The sequence below is a fragment of the Pinus tabuliformis genome, chromosome 5_2 (assembly GCF_031772625.1).
Source record: "Pinus tabuliformis cultivar Carrire ecotype Pingquan chromosome 5_2, CPIR1, whole genome shotgun sequence".
Lineage (NCBI taxonomy): Eukaryota > Viridiplantae > Streptophyta > Pinopsida > Pinales > Pinaceae > Pinus > Pinus tabuliformis.
Window position 1 is genome coordinate 1,053,911,053 of NC_142306.1, and position 27,297 is coordinate 1,053,938,349.

General features: G+C 36.3%; 1 pseudogene across 1 annotated transcript; it reads left to right on the top strand.

Annotated features, from left to right (window-relative positions):
• The first annotated feature begins 11,189 nt into the window (after positions 1-11,189).
• LOC149162857 (S-adenosylmethionine synthase 3 pseudogene) lies at positions 11,190-13,020 on the top strand (annotated as a pseudogene). Its single transcript, XR_016261944.1, has 2 exons — positions 11,190-11,258; positions 11,584-13,020. The product of XR_016261944.1 is annotated as an S-adenosylmethionine synthase 3 pseudogene (transcript).
• Positions 13,021-27,297: the final 14,277 nt, after the last annotated feature.

The window sequence follows — 27,297 nt, forward strand, 5'->3', positions numbered from 1 at the left end:
TCTAGAGTCCTAATCAAAATAAGAACTGATAAGACACATGTCTTCTTAGAGTTACAATACAATTAAGAGATGTGACACATATCCTCATGATCCCATGATTCTTTCCAATCAAATTCGAATCTGGCCTTAGAGTGCTACATAAGGGTCTTCTAGAAGCCTCCTTTCAACCTACACATGTCAACAATCTCAATCCATTTGTTAGGTATAAGCATATGCACATTATTTTCTAATTTTTAACCACAATTTCACTTAAAAGGCTTAAAATTAATAAATATTGGAAAAACATAAATGTGGCCCAATGATAATGAAAATGGGATGAATTTGGTGACATAGTAGTGAAATGGAGGTGAAATGGAGGTGATATAATGGACATAATAGTGAAAGTGTAATGGAAATGAATGACATTTTCAAGACTCAAAATACCCCCCAACTGAAGCTATTGCATGTCCTCATGCAATATATATTACATTAACTCTTTTGATCCTTGAGCTTTGGCTTAACTTTGCATGATATAATTTGATAACTTCATGTTTTTGCAAAGTGTTTTACTTGAATTGCAACATGGTTGGTTTTTGTGTTACAACCATTTTTTTTGTTGTTGCCTTCTATTTTGATCTTTGAACTTTGCATAATGATATTTTGCTTATTGTTGCAAAGTATATCTTTATTGGATTGCATGAATGGTTGGTTCTTGTGTGACAACCATGATTTTGTTTGTATCCAATTTATTCTTTAAGAACTTTTTCAAAAGCCATTGTATGCTCATAATAACAATGTAATAATTAATATATGTTGGAAGTATGTGGGCTCCTGAATATAATATGGACATGGCAAAATATGAATATGAATGTATTCCCCCCCAACTCATGGTATTGGCAATTTTATGAAATGAGGAAGAGAAATGTTTTTCCAACAATTATCATTCTAGCTTTTTATGGAATTCTATGGTCAAAAGTTAGAAAATGACGTACCTTCACTTACCCTTTAGAATGGATGAGTTGTATGTGTGGTGGCTACAAAATTTTGATCATATTCTTCTTCAAGTGGCTGAACAAGAGGAGTCATGGATAAAGAGATAAGATGACTTTTTATTGCTTCTACTAAAACTTGCTAAGTCTGCTCCAAAATGCTGAAAATAATAGTCTTCATGTCTTCAAAACTCATTGGCACAATTCCTACAATGTGAAAAGATGTTCTAATGTCGAACATAGTAGGAAATTGTTGACTTAATGACCATTAATGGATGCCACTAGTCAACACAAGAACTCTCACCATTGATGACAATGAGAGTCAAGATGCCCAAACACATCTTGCTAGGTACGAATGAATTTGCTGAAGTCGAGTCACCTAGAAGATCTGATGAACAAGGGACATTAATGAATTCCCATTGTTTGTCAGCATGAGGACTTGTCATTAAGGCATGCAAGCCTCAAGGTGTTTTTACAAAGAACTTAGACTCAAAGGACTATGGACTCAATAATTTGCATTGAAGTAGGGCTTATTTGCGAAATGAAAATGACAAGGAATGGAAGATGAAAATGAAGAACAGAAATGGAAATGGGCAATAAGCATGTGAATGAGCCTTTTGCTTTTATTTGTGGGTTATGAATGGACAAAAAGAGATGGAAAGTGTATGTGAATGTAAACGGAAAATATGGAGTGAAATGAGGTGAATGGTTTATTATGAAGTATGGATGTGATGGAGACAATAGTATCTGAAAGTTTTTCAAGTGTTTGGATCTGATTTTGCATCAGCATATTTCCTCTTTGTTGCTGATCATCCTCTTATGAAACAAATTGGTCTCTTAGAGAGACACCATTCTCTTGTAGTCATTTGTCCTTCCTCTTGGAACCTACAAAAACTAATACTTCTTCTAGATTATCAAAGGAGAGAGGTGATCAATCTCTCTAACTATGATATTTACACACAAAACTAAGAATTTGTATTAATGAAACAAGTCTTCAAAGGAAAAATCAAAAGAATTTATACCTACTTTGGAATTGGTGCCCCAAGTTGAATGTTACTTCTTTTCAGAAATTTATTCATTATTTTCCATTTCAAACTCTAATGATGGATTTCTCATTGTGTAGATCTTGTTGAGATCTTTCCAACGGTACTTGAATCATCAAAATCTAATTTTGGATGAGAAAGTTAGGCTGATTTGAACAATGAGGTTTTTTTTTTTTTTTTTTCAGCTGCGGAATTGGACTTTCGCTGCGGAATGTGCATGGTTCTGTAGCTAAAAATCTTGAATAAAAAGCTAGCCATTCATCTTTCATCATCAGTCCAAAATTAATCAATACCTTTAGAAAATTGAGCAAATAACTTATTCATTTCATTGATTCAAAATTATTATTTTTTTCTTGACATGTGGCGACTTAGTGATAACAAACAATTTGACTTCCCTTTGACCAAGGTCTTTTTCATCGAATTGAATCAAATGAATAGGACACCATCCATGTACTGACATTACCCCAGCTACCCATGTGGCTTGTTTTGCTTGATAACACCTGCAACCTAGAGTTTAACAAAACAGCTGCGAAAAGTTGAATCAGCTGCGGAAAGTGGCTGAAACAGTCAACCATCAATTTTACGCATATTTTGGATACTTGTGTTGTGCATAGCTTTTTATCTCTTCTGCACTTTCCTGTGGAGTTTCTGTTACCATAAAAGTAAGTGATTCATCTTTAAAAAGGATATTTTTATTTGAAACAAAACCAACCAAAATGATATTGATCCCTTCTCTTAATTGAAAATGCAAGTGTTACTACACAATAAGCCCCGGGCTTCCCATACAAACAGCAGATAAATTCTGATAAATAATCAAGGATACCAAGGTCATGCTTGATAATAACATCGATGTCTGGCCTGAGCAAGGAGTGGACTATTTGTGTAGCTTCATGTTGCATCATTACGTTGTTTTGAATCCAAGTATGCATATATTGAGCCATAACTCATGTTTAAGACAATTCCGAGGAATATTAGATGACACTTCTAAAAAATAACAACACCAACTTACCTGCATGGGATTCATTCCACTCCGTGGCATATGTAAAATAGCCAACTCCCATAAGATCACACTAAATCTAAAACTCTGGAACGTAGAAATAAAGAAAAGAGTTATGTGATTTTTATTTTTTATTTTTTATTGTTTTGAATGCATATAATCAGCGATAACTGATGTACGAGTCAGGGGAGAAACCGTTATACATTAAAATCAAGTTTGAATGCTACTCCATGCCACGTCTATCAATTGGTTGTGAAGAGCCGTATTTAACCAGTTCACGTAATGGAGAGCTGTCTTCAATTGGATTGCTGTTAACGGGTATTACGTTTATCAGCAAAGAGCCGATCCAATTAGAACTGTTATTAATCGAGAAGTGGCAGAGCAAGTGTTAGACGAGTGGAAAAATCAAAAAATGGTTAATCATCAGCATGCCATTGCTTTCAAATTGAAAGCAGCTAAATTAAATCAACCATCAGTTAATTAATTCAAATCTCATTTTTCCCCTGCGGCCTGCAAAATTGGGCTCCAAAGAACTGAAAATTTTCTCCAAAACTGCCACGAATCTCCCAAAATGGTTTCTGGGTTATCTAATTGACCCTACTGGCGAAAAAGCCCATGTTTTATTTTGTTTAGATTCATCTTTGTTTGGCAAAATCACACGTTTTAAATTTGATGGTTTTCAACTATTACGCATTTTTGGATTAACTGTTCTGTATTTTTATGAATTGATGCATTCAACTTTTTGGTTTGATTTGCAATTTGGAACACAGGAAATAGAAAATGAATGGTGCTAGAATTTTCAAGGACATCCTGAACAAGTATTTTGCTCTCGGTCATATGTTTTTGCTTTCTGGCCCGTGCTCCCTGCTCTTTGTATGAACCTCCGCTCAATTGATATTGCATATGGTATGTTCTCTTGAATCAATAGCGTAACACAATATAATCCTATATTATGATCCTTGCATCACATTGGAAAGTTACTGATTTATTCATAAATGTTGGCAAATATCTCCATATAGGTATAGTCTTACTTGGAATGTTTTGGCTGGACAGAGGGATAAAAGAATTTCACAAGTTTCGGAGCTTCATATATTGTGGGAAACCTACTTCTTCAGTTGATTTTCTGATTCAGTTCAAGGTAAATTAAACCCCCAACTTCGGTCGAATTCTTTCAATCGGAGAGGAGAAATAATTGAGACGACAAATAACAGCAGTAACAATGCTGATGATACTTCAGCGATGGATGGAATATGGATGAGTGTTGAAGATTTTTACTAACATTGGTCTGCTACTACTGATTACAAGAGTCAGAAAAACAACTGGAAGAGGCTAATGCTTTTGCAGGTTCGTTTTAAGGCCAAAACTTGAACAGGAATGCAGATTTTTTGTTGAGGCCACAACGAAAACTAGGAATAGAGATAGTTATATAAGTTGGTTTTTTTTTCGATCTGAGCTGGGTGACTAGGATAGGATCCATGTCAAGACAATTCCGAAGATGCCCATGTGGTCGATTTATTCATTAGACGCTTGTAACCTATTAAAGCTTGAAACAGCTGTGGAATTCTCAACTAGCTGCGGAATCAGGGCACTTTCCGCAGCTAAGTTGCGAACCTTATTAAAACAGGATGCAGTGTTTTAAGGACCACTACAGACCATAACCACTCAATTTTGGACAATTTGAACCTATCAAAGCAGTTGGATTTCATTTTTTTTTTTTCAAATCAATTGAAATGATGAAGTTTATTTTGTCTTATTTTTTTGTTCTTTTTTTTTTAACATAACAATTCTTTTTCTGATCCTCCAGATCACACAAAGTGCAGGAGGAGAGCATACTCAAGAATTATTAATTTTTTTTTTACTTAACAATCCTTTTTCTGATCCTCCAGATCACACGAAGTGCAGGAGGAGAGCATACTCAAGAATTATTAAAAAAAAATTTCTAGATGTAAGAAATAAGGTCTCCTAATTACACTTCCCCAGCAACGGCGCCAAAATGTCTAGTCAATTTAACGTCTTAAATTGCTCTACATAAATTATCAATCCGGGTATTGTAAACTGATGAAGTGTGGTGCACCATATGTGCTTAGTTAACCTTTTTCTTACTTCGTTGTTTTATAGATTTTATTTTGTTTTGGGGTTTTGTTTTTGTTGGTTTCCTAAAGTATCTAATGCAAATGGAAATCCTATTCTAAGGTCTTAAGAATACTTTTAAAGGTCAAGTATGGATGTAAATTTCAAGACAAAGTCTATGTCCCTAATGGTAACTTCCAAAACTTAGCACTTCAAAAAATCTTAAAACATGTTATTGATGGAATTAGTACTTAAACAAAAGTGTAAATATGCAGCTACTTGAATCAAAATAGAATGCAACAACCAAACAATGAGCTAGTGACTATGAAACCCAGTATCCTTGCTGCTGTATAAAAAGAAAATTGAACTTAAAGCAATTCAAAAACTGTAAGCAAAGTAAACTAAATCATATTACATCAACTCATATTCTGACCCCTCACCATTCGACTCGCTCTGGGTATAGGAGGTAATCATAAACAAATTGAGCAATCTGATATCTAATTTGCATAAAATGAAACTAATATTAAACTACACATTCATACTTCAATCTCTCACCATTCGACTCGCTCTGTCTATAAGAGGTAACTGAAAATGACATGAGCAATTCAATAACTAACTTTCAGAAAAATAAACTAATATCAAACTACGTATTCATACTTCAATCCATCACCATTTGAGTCGCTCTGGCTATAGGAGGTAACTGAAAATGACATGAGCAATTCAATAACTAATTTGCAGAAAAATAAACTAATATCAAACTACACATTCATACTTCAATCCCTCACCATTTGAGTCGCTCTGGCTATAGGAGGTAACTGAAAATGACATGAGCAATCTAATATCTATCTTGCAGAAAAGTAAATGAACAAAACAAAACTGAAAGAAATAAACAGTGTTGGAATTAGAACTAAGAAAATAAATTAGCAGAAGGACAAGATAATTCTATCATGTCATTAGTCATTAAAAAGCTTTGTGCATTACTAATCTACAATCAACCGGTTGACATTGTTGTACACACTTACATGAATTAAAATTGCATGAATGGAAAATCTAATCTATCAAACTTGAAAGCAATCAAATGACATCATGAAATCAAAGCAAAATTACAAAATGAAATCTACTCTACCTTACATTCTAATATGCTCCATGACATCTACTTCACATCTCCTTCCATGTTGAGAACATCAAAGCTTTATTCAAATTCTTCAAAATTACAAAGTACAACAAAGTTCTCCAAAGCTTTCAAAAGCCATCAAGGAAGAACTACAAACTCCAAGCTAAAGAACTCACAAGCTAAAAAGACTTAAGAACTCCCAAATGAAGGAGAGAGATCTCCTATTTATACAAAAAGATGAGAAGTTATCTCATTAATGAGAGTCCATGAATCTCTCCCTCTACCTCTAGAGTCCTAATCAAAATAGGAACTGGTAAGACACATGTCTTCTTAGAGTTACAATACAATTAGGAGATGTGACACATATCCTCATGATCCCATGATTCTTTCCACTCAAATTCGAATCTGGCCTTAGAGTGCCACATAAGGGTCTTCTAGAAGCCTCATTTCAACCTACACATGTCAACAATCTCAATCCATTTGTTAGGTATAAGCATATGCACATTATTTTCTAATTTTTAACCACAAATTCACTTAAAAGGCATAAAATTAATAAATATTGGAAAAACATAAATATGGCCCAATGATAATGAAAATGGGATGAATGTGGTGACATAGTAGTGAAATGGAGGTGATATAATGGACATAATAGTGAAAGTGTAATGGAAATGAATGACATTTTCAAGACTCAACAATCCCCATAGCTTCTGACAAGGTAGTATTGCTCCTTGATGGAATCCCGAAATGAATTCCAAGTGGGTGCAACTGAAAATAGTGTGCCCATACTTTTATCCTTCTGCTCGCAGTAGGTTTCCCACCAGTCCTTGACGTGGGGGGCTACTTTGAGAAGATCAAAAATAACCTTTTCCCGACTCGAAAATCATGAACAGAAAAATACCCTTCTAGCATATTTAACCATTTATCTACATTATTTGCGTCTATTTGACCCTCGAAGATGGGGATTTCAAAATTAACTTGTACCTTAAAGGGTGTGGCATTTCTAGAGTAGCTGTTGGAAGCTGATGTGTCACCTCTAGGTAGCTGCTGAAGGATCTGGGCAAGGTTTTCCATCATCGAGTTCCTTTGCCACTCGAGAGCTTCTTCGAGAAAGATTTTGATAGGATCTCCTGCCCCCTCGTCTTTCTTTTCATCCGCAATGGGAGGCTGTCTGGATTTGCGAGGTCGGTCTTGCAAAAGTTTGACCAGTTCAAGCCCTAACTCCTTATATCCCGACCTCGTTGGGGACATGCAAAGAAAAACAGAGAAAAAGCAGGACCCTTTGATACAACTAATCTGGATTTAAACATGAACGCAACAAATTACAGAGACAACCATAAACACAGAAATGTAGCGGAAATAATACTTCATTTCATTAATGTAAAATACTAAAATATGCTCACACAAAAATGGAAATAAACCAGCTAGGGAAATGGTAGCTTATCTCTAAGAAGAGATGTGGCAGCTACATGCCTCTGAATTGTGTTACAATGAGGCTCGAAGGCCTATTTATTGTTGAGAAACAATGGAAAACCCTAAACATCCAAAAACCTAACCCTAGAAGATGAAATTCCAAATTGTGGGCCTCGTTTGGGTGAATTGGTACATCGACTTCTTGGGGTCGTAACTTTGGCATACGATCTCCATTTGACATGCACAATATCTCGTTAGAAAGATCTATCTGAGAACTACAACTTTGGGAAGAGAAACATCAGTCCATGGACCCATGTTTCTCCCATTTTTTCCAAAAAACATCGTTTAGGGCATAAAAATGGCTCTGGAACTTCATGACCCGAAAAACTACTAAAAATAGTAAATTGTGCTACATTTAAGGAAACTGACAAGATGAAAGAAAAAATTATGGGGCTCTAAGTGGACTTGGAAGGTGGCCACCAATATCCACCTGGATCAGAAAATCATCTGAAACCAAGATTCTATGGGATCCATATACTCTTGGTTATTTGATTCGTGGAAAACATTTGGTGTATCATGCAAATCCTCCAATTTTCTTTGTTCGTCCTCTAAAGTGCAGGCTAGATCAGGTTGGTGTTCTTCAATATTTGCTTCTGATGGCTTCTCCTCATCAAGAATGATCCATATCTTCTTGGTCTCCTTAGGAAGATCTTATGGTTCTTCATGATTCTCTTCTTCCAGAGGAGCAGATTGATTTCTAATTGATGCCACAATGTGTTCTTTCTGTGAAGCAGAGACCCTAGCTTCTGCCAAAATTTCAGATAGTTCTTTGAATAGCATCACACTTCCTGACATTTTCCTGCTAGATGGAAAGTCTTGTCAGCACCTGTATTGAGAGCGGGGAGTCCTTTGAGTACTTGAAGAACTCAAAAGATCAATCGCAGTAAAAGGAACAAACCAAGATTGTAAACTAAGAAAATCACACTAGCGGAAATTAAATAACCTCTATTGCAAAAAAATAAAAAAATAAAAATAAAAGATAAAAGAATCTCATAAATGAATTTTCTCATAAAAAACTCAATTGCAGTAAATCAAGCATCACACTTTGCAGAAAGAAAAATTACTCATAAAAACTAAATTGCAGTAAAAGAAACAAATCAAGCATCACACTTTGCAGTAAAGGAAATCACTCATTTGCAGAAAGGAAAACTGGCTTTTGAGCTCTTTTGGAATGTCGTCTAGTATGCTTCAGCAAGCAAGCAAAATCTCGTTAATCTAGACATTCAATTGTGAAGGAAAGGGAAAAGAGTGACAAATTGTTGAGGCCTTATCGTACAACACCTCCCCGACAACGGCGCCAAAATGTTGGGTAGTATAAATGCAAGATTTACACCAACATTTAATTTGTCAATCTGCGCAAGTAAACTTAGAGGCGTAGCACAATATATGTCAAAATACGACCTGAGGGATCTGTTAAATAAAAACCAAGCTTTTGCAAGAAATTCAAAAGAAGCACCATTTAGGAAAAATTAACAAGACTCTTCAAAGCAAACACACTCTAGGAATCTACTTCTAGCTCCTCTTCTGGGTTGAGTTGACTCTTGCAGTAAGTCTTCCTCAGTTGTCCAGGGGAAAAAGGAATGTAGGCCCCATTAAAAAGAAAGTGATTCAAGAAATAAATAATGCAGAACCTCTTAAAAATTACTGCTATGTTACAAGCATGAAACTAGAAATCACACGACAATTTCATTCCAACTAATCTAAGGAAATAATTGAATTCTTTAAAAAGATCAAGATAATAATGCACTGTTTCTCTTAAAGGCAATTCAATACTTTAGTTGTAAGAGAAATATGCAATAAGAACCAATATATAGTTCGTGTTATTTACCCTGATCTTATTAAATACTTCCTTGTAATATATGTAGCATTTAATTATAATGAAGAATTCTGTGAGCGTTTTGTCAACAAGATTCACAATCTTTTCTTATGCTGATTCGGGCATCTGTTTGCAAAACTACAAGAATAAATGTTTTTTCTGCAAAAGTGTAGGAATTTGTCTCATATAATATTCAAAGGCAATCATGAATACATGTTAAGTTAGGCTAACCTGAATTATTTCTCAACAATTATTTCACCATTGCGTTCTGGGAATAAACTTTGTTATGTAGCAATGAGATCAGGGTAAATCCTTGTAAGAATAAATAAGAGACACAGTTGAAACATTCACCATTTACTTTAGTTCATCCTTTATGAAATACATCCAAAAGCATTGATATTAAACTTAAATAACGAGAGCAATAAATTAAAGCTTGTGGAATGAAATTGAAAATTAAATGACTGAAAAGGAAAAGGAGCTATGAAATGAAATTGCGAAATTATCTAAGATCACACTCACACCAAGCAAACTAAGATGTAGCAAAAGAAAGTTAAGAGGTTTGGGGCAACGAACTGGCTGGTGGGCCCAATCATCCAGCTCGTTCCCCTTGTAGCAATTAAGCCATAATCTTCAGAACAATATGGAGAAACAAAATTACTCAGAAGTGATTGCCAAATAAACTCATTTCAGAGAAGAAACCAGAATTCAGAATTTAATGCCAAAGAAATTCATTTCAGAAGTCTTGTTACAAATTCATAAAACAATGCTACACTCGTTCTAGTGGTCCCCTCGAGGGATCATCCCACTAGTGCACAACTCCTCCCTTCCTACACAGCAAGATCGGTTCCCTCCTTCTGCAAACAAAAATGATTTACATAATACAATATGCCATATGCAAAAACCCCCTCACACCTACGTGACTCCTTCCTTTTATAATGTTCTTTCATGATAATTTTGGCTCTATTCCTTAGCAAACAATCATGGGGATTGAATCCCAACTGATATGCATCAATAGAATATCAGTACAACCATTTACCCATTGAAGGAATAAAGATCTCGCATGAATTTCCCAAATATGGTCATTTTCTACAATTATGGAAAAATCAGTTTTTTTTAAATATGGTCATTTTCTACAATTCTAGAAAAATCAGTTTTTTCTACATTTTATTGGTGGAAAAAATATCTTCATATTTGCTGGAGGTTCCCAAAAAAGCAATGAAGTCCTCATACAAACCACTAACATCCCATGTCACCTAACAATAACAAAAACGTGCCCACTCACTATACACTATTCTACCAACTCGGTTGTCATTTCTATTTTAATTTAATATGTCATTTAATGTCTACTAGTAGCCTATCTCCATTAGTAATACATAAAAAACTGCTTTACAAAGTTTAGGCAGCACATGTCACAAAGACCCAACTATGGATTAACTTATTTATAATGGTTGATCAAGAAAGTACAGTGTTCACAGATGTCAACTGAGGTGGTGGGATCCACAAGATTAAGTCAATCAATCGTAATCTCCTCCAACCCACCAACCCCTTTATGTTGTATTGATCACGTCAAAGGCTCTCACCAACTTCGTGCCAAGGTAGTCGATTCCCAAGCAATCTATTGGCTTAATCCTTGCTGATGTGGCAAATCTGAAATATCTTAATGTAGAGCTCCTCCTATAAAGGCAGCAAATGAAGTGCTGAGCTCAAATCACTTTGACTTGTGCACTGCGGCTCCTTCTCCCCTGCTTCTTATTCATTTCAGGAAACTCTGTTCCTCAAGGTAATTGCTTTGCTCTCAGGCCATTGCTTAGTTTTGTTAAATCAGATCAGGCTGCAAATGGGTTGAAAATTTGGGCCATTTTTTATGAGAAACATCTATATGCCAGGAGTATTAGGGAACATTTGATCGTGGAATTGGCCTTGTCCTGCAGGGTTAATTGTTTAGAGTTCAATTCCATAGATATATTGTTGCAGGGATGACCAATTGTGTGCAGTTCCTCTTTATACATTGCATGGGCATTGAATCTTGATTTACATAGATCTTGTTATGGGTTTCTGAAACATGCAAATCTGATGTGGTTCTTTTTTGTTTGTTGTGGTTGCAGAATCGAGATGGAGACCTTCCTCTTCACATCCGAGTCCGTGAACGAGGGACACCCAGACAAGCTGTGTGACCAAATCTCTGATGCAGTGTTGGATGCATGCCTCACCCAGGACCCTGATAGCAAGGTAGCATGCGAGACTTGCACTAAAACGAACATGGTCATGGTTTTTGGTGAAATCACCACCAAGGCCAATGTCGACTATGAGCAGATCGTTCGCAAGACCTGCAGGGAGATTGGATTCATTTCTGACGATGTGGGTCTCGATGCTGATCACTGCAAAGTCCTGGTTAACATCGAACAGCAGAGCCCTGACATTGCCCAGGGCGTTCATGGGCACTTTACCAAGAGGCCTGAGGAGATTGGAGCCGGTGACCAGGGACACATGTTTGGTTATGCAACTGATGAGACCCCTGAGTTGATGCCTCTCACCCATGTGCTGGCTACCAAACTGGGAGCAAAGCTCACAGAGGTAAGAAAGAATGGAACCTGCCCCTGGTTGAGGCCTGATGGAAAGACACAAGTGACCATTGAGTACAGAAATGACGGTGGTGCCATGGTTCCTCTGCGTGTTCACACAGTTCTCATCTCTACTCAGCATGATGAGACAGTGACCAATGACCAGATTGCTGCAGATCTGAAGAAGCATGTGATAAAGGCGGTGATTCCTGAGAAGTACCTGGACAATAACACCATATTCCACTTGAACCCATCTGGCCGATTTGTGATTGGAGGGCCTCATGGAGATGCAGGGCTAACGGGGAGAAAGATAATCATAGACACCTATGGAGGGTGGGGAGCTCATGGAGGAGGGGCATTCTCTGGCAAAGATCCCACCAAGGTGGACCGAAGTGGAGCGTACATAGTTAGACAGGCTGCCAAGAGCATTGTTGCAGCTGGCCTTGCAAGAAGATGCATTGTGCAGGTCTCATATGCCATTGGAGTGCCTGAGCCTCTGTCTGTCTTTGTTGACTCCTATGGCACAGGGACCATTCCAGACAAGGAAATTCTGGAGCTCATAAAAAAGAACTTTGATTTCAGGCCTGGCATGATGACTATCAATCTTGATCTGAAGAGAGGACTAAACGGCAGGTTCCAAAAGACTGCAGCCTATGGCCACTTCGGCAGGGACGACCCTGATTTCACCTGGGAGATTGTCAAGCCTCTGAAGCAGGAGAAGGCTCTCCAAGCCTAGTGAATGCCCAGCACTCATTCATTCTTGTCATAAATAAGCTCAATTTGAGCCGAATGTTGTTGGATGCACTTATTCATTCCTGTCATCAATAAGCTTAATTATCTCTCTGAAAAGGTTGGGATATAATGCTGAGAATGGTTGTAAGAACCAGACGAGTGGGAAAGGGTAACAACGCCCACTTTTTTATTTAAAGTTGATTCAAGTTTTCACAATTTTTATTTAAAGTTGATTCAAGTTTTCACAAATTTGCGTTTGAAACCAATGTGCCTGCTGACATCACAGATCTTACTTATAGGTGCCAAGTTTTTGGTCAAATCTGAGATGTGCAAAATCCTAAGGAGAGTGCAGCATTTTCATCCTTCCATGTTTTATGATTTTGGTTGTCTAAGTAATCTCCTAGAAAATCATCACTTATGTTGTACTTTTCAAATTCACAAAACCATTATATTTGATGCGTCACATGAAATGAATCCATTGGTTCAATCAGCCATACATCATGATCTACAGATGTACTTGTAGATGCCAAGCAGAGGTTTTTGTTTATGCAGAAGGCACATCATCACATCCCTTACCTTTATCAACATTCTTAGATCTACAACTTTCTTATGATGCTAGCTTTAACATACTTCCAAAATTTCCATATAAATTGTTATATAGATTTAGATCTGGTCCTCAAAGACTTCTCTCTTGGGGATGACCTCTTATATATGACACATACTTTGGGGATGACCTCTTATATATGACACATACTTGGCCATATGCTCCATGAATTTTCTCTTCATTTCCTCTAATAGCAAAAGTGCAAATACATCCTCAAACTTTAGTGTGTATTGAGTATGACTACCAATTACTACAACCAAATAATCTCATAAGTTTGATAAACAATATAATAGGGTGTCAGATGGGCTTATCTCGGGTAGTTGGGAGGAATAATTGGGATCCTCCCTACCCATGTTCACTTCCTCTATCTTAATATTAGTCAATATAAATTGATTTATTAATGTTCCACAAAAATGATATTTCTACATAAGTCTTACACCTTAAGCAAACACTCACACAAGTAGATCAAATATATTAAGTACACCAATGTATTAAGTAGTTATAACCCTTGAAGGGAAACAATCCATGACCCTAACCAGTGCGGTACCTCGAGGCAATATATATTAATGCAAAAAAAACCTAAGAGTTTCTCACAATCTATCATAAGCAAATGACCCTCCATGCTCTTCAAGTATAAATTATGGATTACTTGAGTGTTAAACCATGGCATATAGTCATTAGTATCAAGGAGATTATGAATCTAAAGATCATTTTATGTGTATAGCATATCATGGTTGTTAAATTACATAATTACAAATGCGTACTAAGGAAACACACTTTCCCTAAAATACATTAAACCATGTTGATCTTAACCAAATCCTAAGTGTCTAAATATCATTACATTCCTCATTGAGAACAACTTGAGATAAGCTTGAAATATTTACAAAGGTGACACAATAGGAAAATGAAGAGACATTAGAGTTTATCCCCCCTTAATGGCAACTCCCCAAGCTCCTAACATAGATCAAAGTTTGGGAAACTTCTCTTTTGTAAGAGACTTTTTGAAAATGTCTATAACTTGATTATCTATAGGGCAAGCACTTCAAGAACACAATTTTGATTAAGCTTTATGATGAAGTGCATGTGTAGCTCAATGTGTTTGCTATGTTGTTGTTGAATTGAATCTTTGGTGAGCTTGATGACACTTCAATTGTCACACTAGAGTGTGCTCAGTTGTTGCTACTAGAATCCAAACTATGGAAGGATATGTCAAAGCCAAAAGGGTTCTTGACTTTCATTAATTATTGCTCAATATCATGCTTGTATTGAATAAAAACCAAGATCCTATTGCTTCTTACAAGTCCAAGTGATACTTTTAGAACCAAGACTAAAAAAATAACCTATAATAGAATTTTCACATTAAGGCCACTAGAGCAATAGGAATCATTGAAACCAACCAACAAAGGAGTTCCCCTTGAACTATAATATATATTAAAATAAACTATACCTTAGATATACCAAAGTTTCCTTTTTTGTTGCTTTACAATGTCTCTCATGGGGTGTTTTCATATACTGAGGAACAAGACCAATGGCAAAGAAAATATCATGATGGATATGAGTAAAATAAAAAAAAGGCTACTAACCAACTAATGGTACAAAGCGACATTTACTTTGGGGGTAATACAAGTGGCAACAAGTTTGACACCAAGTAAAAAGGAGATAAGGTTGATTTTCAATTTTCCATGTGAAAGCAATGAAGAAGGTCACATGCATACTTGGACTAGGAAATAGAATTCCTTCCTTGATTTGCAATACTTAGAGGTTGAGGAAATAATGCAAATAACTTTTGTCATCATTTCAAATTTCTTCTTAAGGATAGATTTCACATGGTTTAAAATTTGGGATCACTACTAGTAAGAATAAGGTCATTGACATAAAGAACAAGTATCAAGAGATGGTTATCTACTTTCTTGGTATAAGCATTGTGTTCAAAATGACATCTAGAAAAGCTAGTATCAAGAAGAAAGTTATCTACTTTACTAGATCAAGCCTAGAGAACTTGCATATGATCATAGAGAGGTTTCTTAAGGAAGTAAACAAGACTAGAGTCATTATGAACATAGCTAAGAGGTTGTTACATATAAATTTCTTCTTGCAAATCCCCATGTAATAAAGTAAATTTAACATCTGAAGCATATATATATATATATATATATATATATATATATATATATATATATATATATATATATATATATATATATATATATATATATAATGATGATGATCATTTTTACAATGAGGGCCCCTGGCTTAAATAGCCTCGGGTGCCTTTTCATGAAGGGTCACGATCTATTGATCATGCCACTCTCTCTCTCTAGATATATATATATATAACATTGCCTTCCTCTTGAGAAAAATGCTTTGTCCTAAAAGCATAGGTAACGAAGGGCATTGTTGATGAAATGTTTCTATCTCCCAAGAGGCTTCTTCTTATGGTAGGTTCTTACACTTAATAAGATATTCTTTAATTACCCATGCTTGCAATTTCTTTTCTCTAGTGGTGATGATTCCTTATTTTTCTAAAACAATCTTCTCTTCATCGTCTAATGTTGAAAGTGTCGTATGTGCTTCTTGGTGTTTTCCTAGTACCTTTTTAAGGCAAGATACATGGAAAATGTTGTGAATGTGGCTTGTATTAGGAAGGTTTGAGTTGTATGCTACTTGGATAATACTTTTGTTAATCTAATATGGTCCATAGAACTTTGTGCTAATTTGTTTTTTCTTTGTTGTTTTAAGGATCACTACTTGTAAGGTTGAAGCTTAACAAATACCCATTCTCCAACCTCAAATTCTTTTTCTGTTCTACATTGATCGGCTTGTTGTTTCATATGATTTCTTGCAACACAGATTTTCTTTTAGTGCTTGAAAGAATTGTTGAGTTTCTTTAACACAATCTTTTACTCTTGTGAACTTTGTTTCGATAATGGAGAATTCCTTCCACTTAGGAGGCTCATAATCGTAAAGAGCTTGAAATGGGGTCATTTTTGTTGAAGGGTGATAAGTGGAAATGTACCACCATTCAGCGAGGTGTAACAATTGAACCCACTTATTTTGTTTATCTATTGCATACCAACAAAGGTAAGCTTCTAAACATTTATTGACAATTTTTGTTTGACCGTTTGTTTGAGGATGATAAGTTGAACTCATGTTGAGGTATGTTTTCATCTATTTGAAAAATTGCCTCTAGAAATTCCCCTTAAATTTGGCGTCTCTATTGCTAACAATAAATTTTGGGAATCCATGTAATTTATAGACATTTTTGCAAAAAAATCACAACGAATTGTTTTACGAAGTCTAATTTCTTTATTTCCATAAATTGTGCATACTTTGTGAGCCCATCGATTACTACTTTGTGAGCCCATCGATTACTACAAGGATTTTGTCTTTTCCATTTGACATAGGTAGCCCTTCAATAAATTCCAATGATATTTCTTCCCACTTTTGGTTTGGAATGTTTAGGGGATGGAGCAATCCAAGGGACATAATGTTCTCACTTTTATTTCTTTAGCATTGATCACTCTCTGCTATATATATTTGAATATCATTATTCATCCCCTTCCAAAACAAACTATTGGTGTGCATTATAGTAGGTTTTAAAGAAACCCACATATCCTACTACTAAGGAATCATGGGATTCCTTGTCGTATGTAGATGTTAGACATTCTCTTTTATTGAGCTTCCTACTTTCAAATTCGATTGGATGGCCATCTTGCACTAACACTACTCCTATTCCAAAACCTGAGGTGTTACATTCGATTAAAAAAGGTTTTGAAAAGTTTGGAGTTGATAATACACGTGTAGTGGACATAATTTCCTTTAAGGTTTTAAAACACTTGTCTTCCTTATCATCCCATTGCAACGAGTTCTTCTTTAGAAGGTTTGTTAGGGGTGTGGTTATATGAGCATAGTTTTGAAGAAACCTTCGATAGTATCATGTTAAACCCAAATACTCTTAATTAGAAATGTTAGTTGGCTTGGGCCATTTTGTGATAGATGTAATCTTGTTTGGATCTACCTTCACTCCTTCCTATGATATCACATGTCCTAGATACTCAACTTCTTCCTTTCCGAATATTTCAACATCTTCGCTAGAATTGGTTCTTTTCTAGAAGAGAAAGAACTTGATCCAAAGTGCTTGAGTTGTTCACCCTGAGTTTTACTATATATCAGGATGTCATTGTAGAAGGCTAACACAAATTTCCATAAGTACAGATGAAAAAATTCATTCATGGTTTCTTGGAAGGTGGTTGGGACATTAGTTAACCCAAATGACATAACCTTGAATTCGTAATGCCCTTCATGAGATCGAAAGGTAGTCTTTTCCATATCTTCCAATCTTACCTTTAGTTGGAAGTATCTTGATCTCAAATCCAATTTGGAAAAATATTTGGCTCCATGTAGTTCATCGAACATTTCTTCTATAAAGGGAATATGATTTTTATTTTTTTGTTGTTATCTTATTCAATCCTCTGTAATCAATACATAACCTGAAATATCCATCCTTCTTCTGAACATGGACTATAGGAGTTGCATAAGCACTTCTAATTTTTGCAATAACACCATTCTTTAGTAGGTCTTGGATTATCCTTTCGACTATCTTTTTTATGATGGGGGTACTGATATGGCTTGATATTAACCGAATTTGAGCCAACTTTGACCTCGATAATGTTTTCAATCTCTCTTTCAGGAGACATCTCTAGTGGTAAATCTTGGAATATTTTATTGTGCTTTTGAATTAACTCCTGAATCTCAGGAGGTTCTTCGCCAATTAATTTTGAAGCCATCATTTCCATCTGATGACATTGCACCATATCTATTGGAGCTCCTTTTTGGATCAACTTCACCATTTGATAGGATGACACAATCTGACTTTTATGTGGTTGAAAACCATATAACTTATATTTCTTTCCTTCCCAACTAAACTTTATAAAGTGTCTTTGATGGTTGGTAGATTAAGTGACTAAGGTTTGTATCCATTAGACACCTAGGACCACATCCACTCCTCGAAGCGGTGCGGTGTAAAATGAGGATTCTAAATTGTAATACTGAATTTGCAATTTAACCTTATGACATTTTCCCACTCCTTCAATTTCCTTTACATCTTCTACCATCACTTTCATGTTAGGCATTGGATATGTGAAAATGTTGAGCCTTTTCGCAAAATTTGAATCCAAAAAATTGTGAGTGCTTCCTATATCAATTAGAACCATTACATTGTTCTTTTTGATATGCCCTTTTAACTTCAAGGCCTGGGGTTGGGCTATTCCTGTCATGGCCAATAGTGATACTTGCAGAAAATTTTCGTCATCTAACTCTAGAGAAAATTGTTGAGAATCATCAACTTCTTCCATGTCTGATTCTTCACTAAATGAATCATTGGTTGCTTCACATTTATATAAGTTCTTGGTATCCTTTCCCTCAAGAATTTGTGTCTATAGATGTTCCATATTATTTGAAATTCCATATTAGATTTTCCTCCTTCTTGACACAAACCCTCCTTTATTCTTTGAAATTCCATATTATGTTTTCCTTCTTCTCGTAGATGTGGGGGAACATACTTTGAATTCTCCATGTCAAAAGTTTGGGGAGACATTTGTATTGAGTATACTCTTTCAAATTTTGGCAATGGTATTCTCTCGAATTTTTTTCTGCAGCTTTTGCTTTCAGTCTTACCTCATCTATAAATGTAACATCATGAAGCTTAAGTTCATTCTAGAGATAGGGTTTTAGTCTAGTGATGTACGATTGAATAAGGTATTTTTATTATAATTCGAGCACTTTTGTAGCTAGTGTTTCCCATTCTCTATTATACTTGTCCATATCTTCCTTGTGTTGTAGTCTAGTGAGTTCTATGAAGAACCCTTCTTCCTTGACACCCTAGAACCGTTTAAATAAATCATATTTGAATTTAGTCCAACTAGATGCATATGATGATTTCTTCCACCATATGTACCACTTATATGCGTCACCTTCAAACTGCATGGACACATGTTTGATTTTTCATCATTGTTGTCAATATTGTAAATCTTAAAATATTACTCTACCTTATTGCACCATGCTACAATGTGTTTCTCATTACCATCAAATTTCAATAACTCAATTTTTGCTCTTTGTTGGTATCTGACAAGCGGTGGCATGAATGAAGGAATTTGGTTTGAAATCAACATATTTTAAAGATTTAGTATATTGTTTGGTGGATTAGGTATGGTAGATGAATGTGGAGATTTGGTTATTTGATGTGAATCTAATGGTTCTGACATATTAGAAGAATCTTGTTGTTGAGTGGCTGCATTATTCTTTGAAAAGATCAAGTTCAACATACTCATCACTTGATTGTGATTATGATCAATTCAGTTTCTCAGATCTCGTGGTCATTTTGAATGGAATTATACTTTTGTTGGAGTTAATTCTCTATATTCTATGTTTTATCCTGGTGCTTCATAAAGTTCATGTCACTCTAGCTGAGCCTTTTTTCAAAATATTCCATTTTTTTTACTAAATTCGCTTATCATCATTGTTTGATTAAATGATGGTGAGTTTCGTACCATTTTGACTTGCCCCTATTTTTTATTTCTTAATTATTTAATTATTATCTATATAATTAATAATTAATTAATAACTATATGATAATTAATAACTAATTAATTAATTAGTTATATTATTAATTATATAATAATTAATTAATTGTTATATAATTATAAGTGATGGTCAATTAATTAATTAATCATTATATATTAAATAACTAAATTAAACTACTTTGTGAATATATGGGGTGCAATGGTTGACTGTTGAAATAATAGATCGGCCAACAAAAATCTAGCACAGGGACAATGTTGGGGAGAATGAGATTGACGGTGGGAAAAATGAAGAACGTGTTGATGGTGATGGATGTCGCCAACATTGTAAGGGGAACTCCTCGATGTGAAGTCCCAATTAGACCTCACACTGTTTAGTGTAGGAGTCCATCCGGTCATACGGTCCGATCACTGTTGGAAAGGTTCACAGATATGCCTTGGTTATGATTACACACAAGAGAGCACAACACCTCTTTGGGGCAACAAGTGTGTGAGATTTGTGAGACACTCAATGTAAGGTGTACGAGGGAGACTTCCACGGCTAGTGAGGGAAATGAGCCAATGGTTAGAAAAGTAATAGTACTATCCTAAAGGGGACCTAGGAAGAAAGAGAAAGGCTTGTTGAATACATGTAGATTAGTCCACATAATAAACAATAATCGTTAAAGCATAACAACACACATTCAATATTAGCCATAGCTAAGAAACGAATTAATTCATTAACTTAGTATGTAATTAAAACAACATGTACCATAAACATAACTAGAATAGTCCAAATACATATACGATACATGTATGAAGAAGAGTTGATTCATTGAGATTCTGATTAAAAGCGCAAGATCTCAAGTACATTCTTACATAGATGAAACAATGTATCCAATAGTGGAACATGAAGCCACAACTTGTTTCTCCAAAGAATGATCTATCTCCTATGTATTACAAGAGAAGCCAAGGCAAGACCTCTAGAATCTAAGCCTTCCAAAAAGACCCTTTGCTTGAGTTATGAGGAGCTATTTATAACAAGTAACAATGACCTTTGAGCTTCCTCATGAATCTTTGACTTCTATGACTATTCATATTCTATACATGACTCATTACATTCCAATGTGTGGCTATTCACATTCCACATGTGTCCTTTGGACTTCATTACATATCATTTATTACATAAGACAAATTACAAATGAGATGACGATTATATAAGACAAAATGATAATGGGACAAAGACTCATCAAATTGATAAGTCATTTTCTTCTACATGGAGCTCATTTTTAATGTAAGTGTGCCATGCTATGAACTCCATTGAGATGTCTTTGACCAAAACTAACAAGTCTCAAATGTAGCACATCTTTACCTCCAGTGCCTCAGTCAATATGTTCTTGGAGTTTGACTACATATTATTCCACATCCATGAAATCTTCATATGAGCTTTGATTGGCGCAAAGGCATACTGTAGAATAATGTCTTTGGTTACCTCCAAGCCTTCTTGTTTTGTTGCTTGTTTGATTTGCTCAATATATTTCCTGATCTCCTAGAAGATGACTTCTCTGCCCCTGATTGCTTCAAGTGTTCCTATTGTGGGCATCCCATGCTTTTGTGTTAGAGACTCAAAACCATTATGCAGTTGGTTATAAACAAAAATAGTACTAACCAACTATGCTCCAAGATGTGAGTAATTATGTAGGTGGAGTCTCAACTAAAATTTGTCCATTTTTGCGACAATCTTGTCATTCTTTTCCAAATGTTGCGGAGCATCTGGATACTTAGCAGTCCACTCCTGAATCTGGTCAACCATGTTGTTTTCTACTTTGAGGAGCTTTACCACATCATGTTCTTTCTTCTTGATACCAATGAGAGGAGCCACCACCTTTTTTATAAGTATCATCTCATCATATAAAAGTGCCATGGTATCCTCCATTGGCCCCAATTCTTCTTTCATGCCTGACTGCCATTCTACGGTGCTAAAACTTTGTGATGAAAATCGTTGATTCTTCATTGCAAGATGTTCCTCTTGTTGCTTCACCACAAAAAATTATCTTCTCATCATGGCATTCTCATTCAACAAGTACTTAACGTTATCCCATGCCATTGTAGCAAATGCAACATTTGCCGTCATGACTGCCCTAGGATTCCTTCTAGTGTTGACAGTAATCAACTTCTCTATAGCAACTGAGACTGGATTTTGAGGATCGTTGGGAAAGTACTATGCCTCTGCTGCACAATCCTCTTCTTAAGTTGATAAAATGTTACACTACACACATCCATGAATCTATTGACTGGTGGAGGTGTGATCCCCATTTCCTCGAATAGAAGATGACCACCCATGAGAGGATGTTCTTCTAGAGTATCTAGTTCTTCCTCCATTGGCTAGATGGTATCCTCTTCCTCCAACTACTCCTCTCCTACTTTCTCTTCTCCTCTTCTTCTTCTACTTCTCTCCTCTCCTTCTCTACTTGAATAAATCTTGTGTTTAAAGGACTGACTTTCCATTTCTTTCCACTCTCACCTATCGAGTCATATCTAATCCTTTTCTTAGGAGCTACTTTCCTTACTTGAGGGGTTATTTATTCCTCCTGTATTTGCAAGTCTTGAGTTGGTGGATCGTGGGGTGAACTAGTCTCCATCCCTAGATGTTCCGTCATGTTCACATTTTACCATTTATTTATCTTCTCATATTCTACTATGGACATTGATGAGTACCCCGTATTGTGACTGATCCTTTCACAGTGTTTCCTGACCACTCTCCTGGGATCATATCCATGAAAATATTTAGTGGAAAATTGCAAGAGGTCCATCTCCTATATCTTTGCTAGTGTCACTCTGTGGCTCTTTAACTCATATAATATGATCCTCAATGGAAATATGGGCCAAGGGGCTTTCTTCCTCCTGTGAAGAATTCCTGACAATCCCTTGTCCAACTGATTTGCTACTTCTTGCATGACCACCTTGTTGGTCACATATCACAACATAATATGAGGGGATATATGACAACCAAAACATATACTATATGTACCCTAGGGAGCTACAAACGAGTCCGCGACATCTCGGAGTGAATCCTTCACCCAATTAGTCATGTAAGGAGGATCGATCTCGAATATCATTTGAAATATAACTGTAAATAAGTCCTCAACCAATTTGTCATAAAAGCCTCTGAAGCTTAGTTTTGATAACACTTTACAGTGGAAGTAAACCAGGAACTTCTCCTCGGGGGTCCAATTCCACTTCATTCCCAGGAACGCATATTGTGCACAGATTCCATTTAAGAGAAATGTATACACGTATAATTTTGGTGGTTGGTGTTGGGTCCCTATAATACTAGTGATTACCCCATTACTATTGTAGTTGTACCCCTTATTAATATTTTTGTGCCCCTATTGTCCCCATATTGTTATTATTGTGCCCCATAGAATCCCTCTATTGTTTTTTTTGTGGCTTTATATTATTATTGTTATGTCGGCTGGGTTATATTGTGACTCCTTAGACTCCTATATATAGAAAGGAGGTTTTGTCATTTGAATTATCCAAGAATTGTTCATTTATGTAATGTAAAGGAGGTTGCCCCCTCGAAGAGGCTGAATTTTAAGGCGTTGATCTATCTATCTTATCTTTTTCTTGAGCTGGTTTCATAACATTTGGTATTAGAGCTTTGGATTCTAGGGTTTTGTTGCTCCAAATAGGTCATCGTGGCATTTTCGATATAACTTTTTTTCTGTGATATTTCAGAAGCTAAAAAAAAACCCATTTGAGAAGAAATCGCGTTGAACCTTGGGTCCGAATTTCAGAGCTTTTCGCGCTATATTTTCGGAGATATGATCTGAGGAAGTTGGTCTTTTTGTAGAATCCTGAATTACATTCCAAACAGGTGACCTGGGGAAAATCGTCATATCTTTCTCTGTGAGCATCGAATTGAAATTTCGTAAGAAGGTACAGAAAGAGGATGGACTGTAGTTTCTTGTATATATTTTTTAGAGCGAAAGGTCAAAACAGTGACTCGTGGAACGTCGTACAAGTTCGCTCTATTGAATTAGTCTATAATAAGGTCACTGTGGGATATTTGGCATAACTCTTCATTGGAGAATCCAATTGGGGTTAGACTGGTGGCATTGGAAAGAGGACACAGAGGGCTACCGTAGGTCACAAATTCAGAACTGAATGATTTGAAATTACAAAGATACATCAGAGGCAATATCGAGCTCCTACAAAGTGAAAAAATGTGTGTAGATTTTTTAAATTTTTGCTTAAGCTTGGTTTGAAAAATTATTTTGAAGGAATTCAAAGGGCATAGTAGAGCATTAGTATCGGTAACTGATGCCCGAGGAAAGAAAATGCAAACACCTAGTAAGCGATCTGAAAGCTCTAGCATGACTCATGAAGAAGAGGAAGAAATGTTACATGATATATCAAAATTACAAGACCAAGTGCAACAAATTTCACTCTCACAAAAGCTAACAAAAGCTAAGATAAATGGCATGGAATCTAAGATAAAGGGCATGGAAGCCAAGATTGACGATTTGAAGATAGATTTGAAGGCAGATTTGACAAATTTTCTACAAGAAATACTTACTAATGGTGAAAGGGGAGTAAAGGAAACTCATGATGCAAACAAAGGAAATGTTAATCATGATTTCATAGACTCTAATGTTGGATCGAAGATGAACCATATTCCAAAAATCAATATGAGGAAGTTTGATGGCAAGGATCCCGCAACATGGATATTATAGATGGAGCAATTTTTCGATCTCAATAATGTGCAAAACACACAAAAGGTACGTATTGCAACTTTATATTTGGAACCAAATCAGTTTGTATGGTATCAATGGCTTTGCTCTCGTAAACAATTTATCACTTGGGCAATTTTTAGGGAAGAATTGATAGCACATTATGAGGATACAAAAAGCAACACTTTTTTTAGCCAATTGATAAGTCTCAAACAAAAGGGTTCAATAATGGAGCACATTGAGGAGTTCCAAAAATTGAACATAAGGGTAAAAAATATTCTAGAGGAGCATAGGATTGATGTGTTCATAGGGTATTTAAAGGATAATATCCAACATGATGTTTGCCTTTGGGAACCTGATTCATTAGAGAAGGCATTCAGGTTAGCAAGAAAAATGGAAAGCAAAATTATGGCAACCAGGAAGCATATCACTCACAACTATAAAGACGGAAGTGTTGTTGCCGCTAGTCTTCCACAACCTATAAGGTTGACACTACAAAAATTGGAAGAAAAAAGAGCAAAAGGGCAGCTATCTTAATGACAGGCATATGAAATTAATGTCTTGCGACATCCTAAGGCCGGTGAGTGTGCTATAACGTATTGATAGAGATAGGTGGGTTAATGAGGAGCTTTCCTTCCTTAAGAGCTGGATTCATGAGTTGCTCAATATTGCAAACCTCTGCCAAGAGAAAATGGCCTATCTCGTAGGGAGAATGTCCAAAACCTCCGCCATTGAAAAAGACTCTTGGTGTTGAAAGACTCATGGCATCAGTAGTATTGATAGGTGGGCCTCTTGGGTCAATCCTATGGACTGAACATACGGGACACATCCCTACCTAGCTTACCTACACGGAACAATAGTTCCTACAGAGCTTACCGATATGGGACACGTGGTCCCTACATAAAAAGCACAAGTGCTGCATAGAGCTATTGAGCATAGCATAGATAATACAAGATATAAAGTACATGCACATCAGTTCCACTATGGAGAATCTCATATAAGGCATGAGATTCAATTGAACGAGGGAAATCTCAAAATATGACAGGTCAGTTCATTCCTGCGAGACCGGGCCGAACAGCAAGTGTGAAACGAAACTATGGTATCACCTTCTTGACTTACCTTCTTACTTGCTTGGAATTGATAAGAGAAAAAGCGTGCGTTAGCGACTGGAAGATAAAGCTAAAGCTATGCCTTTCAACAGAGAGTATAGATAGAGTTTATAGAATGGAGAAAGGAGAAGGAGATAACAACTTATACTACTACTTCATTCAAGCTTAGAGATAGTCTTAAGCGCTACTAAAGGCAAAAGAACTAATACTACTTCTTCTGAACTCAATATAGAGCTAAGGCTCAAAAACTAATAAGGTGCCCAAGTCAGGCCTCTTTCTTACCTGATGGACCTTAACCTTATGGCTAGTACCTTATGGACACAACTGGAAGTCTTTAGTGCTAGTCCATATGGCAAGACCTTAAGGCTAGTAGTCTTTACTGTATGGCTTTAACTCAAAGTATAAAGTGCTTGTAACCTTACTGCTGAAGACTAAGGCTATGGAACCTTACTCTACAGACAACTGTAAGGCTTTCACTCTATGGAACTTACTAAGGCTAAAGGCTAGTGTCCGTATTTGCTAGTGAAACAGGGTCCTTTCTTAAGGGCAGGCTCCGACAACCAATTTTCATGTGGAAGCATTAGCCAACAACAATAAGAGTAATTTGAGAAAGAGGTCTTCTGCTTTTTTGGGGTGAAACCAGACAGGTTGAGTGCCTCCTTAATGTATGACGTTGAGGGGCGGGACCAGACAGGTTCGGTGCAGACACAATGTTCGCTTGGTGCAGATTCAGGAAAACCTTCTCAGTTCACATTTCGCCTTTGTCAAAACCTATTTTTGTGGGGTACGAGCTCATCAATTGATTTTTTTAGTAATGAACATAGCCTTTTCCAGATGTTTACCTATGATCGAGGGGATGCAATCGATTGCCTTTTAGGTTGGGCGCCTTTATGCTTTCTTGCTTTGTAGGCTAGAAGAAGACAAATTTTACGCTTGCTGGCGGCCGGCTGGAAGAATTGATTTGGTAGGGCCAATGAAAATATGATTTTGAAAAGGGGGAAAATTCAGCACGATATAAGTTTCTTAGCTTATTTTGTGTGTATATTCACGTATATAATGCAATAAGGAAGGAAGTAGTTTGAGTGAGGTGCACCAATGAAATGAACCACCAATACATGCAGTGTTACCAATTACCAGGACAATAACGGATTCCCACTGACCGGGAACGACTTGACACTGACCAGACCTGGAAGGATACACTGCCCTCGATCCTTAAACTCATCCTTGGGACCCTCATCCACCTACTCCTTGGAAACATTATTATCAGCCTTCCTTGGCACCCCCTCATACCTCCTCCTTGGGACCCTCCTGACACTCCTCATACCTCCATATTTGCTACGCATCCTCGGGAACCCCATCCATACAGCTCATACTGACTGCCTTGGTATGCATCCTTGGGAAACTACAGGAACATCCTTAAACTCCTCTGAACGAACCTTGCAATCCTCCATCCCTAGACCCTATGACTTACCCTCCATATAGTAGACTCCCTTGGGAATAGCCTTTGGACCCTAAGACTC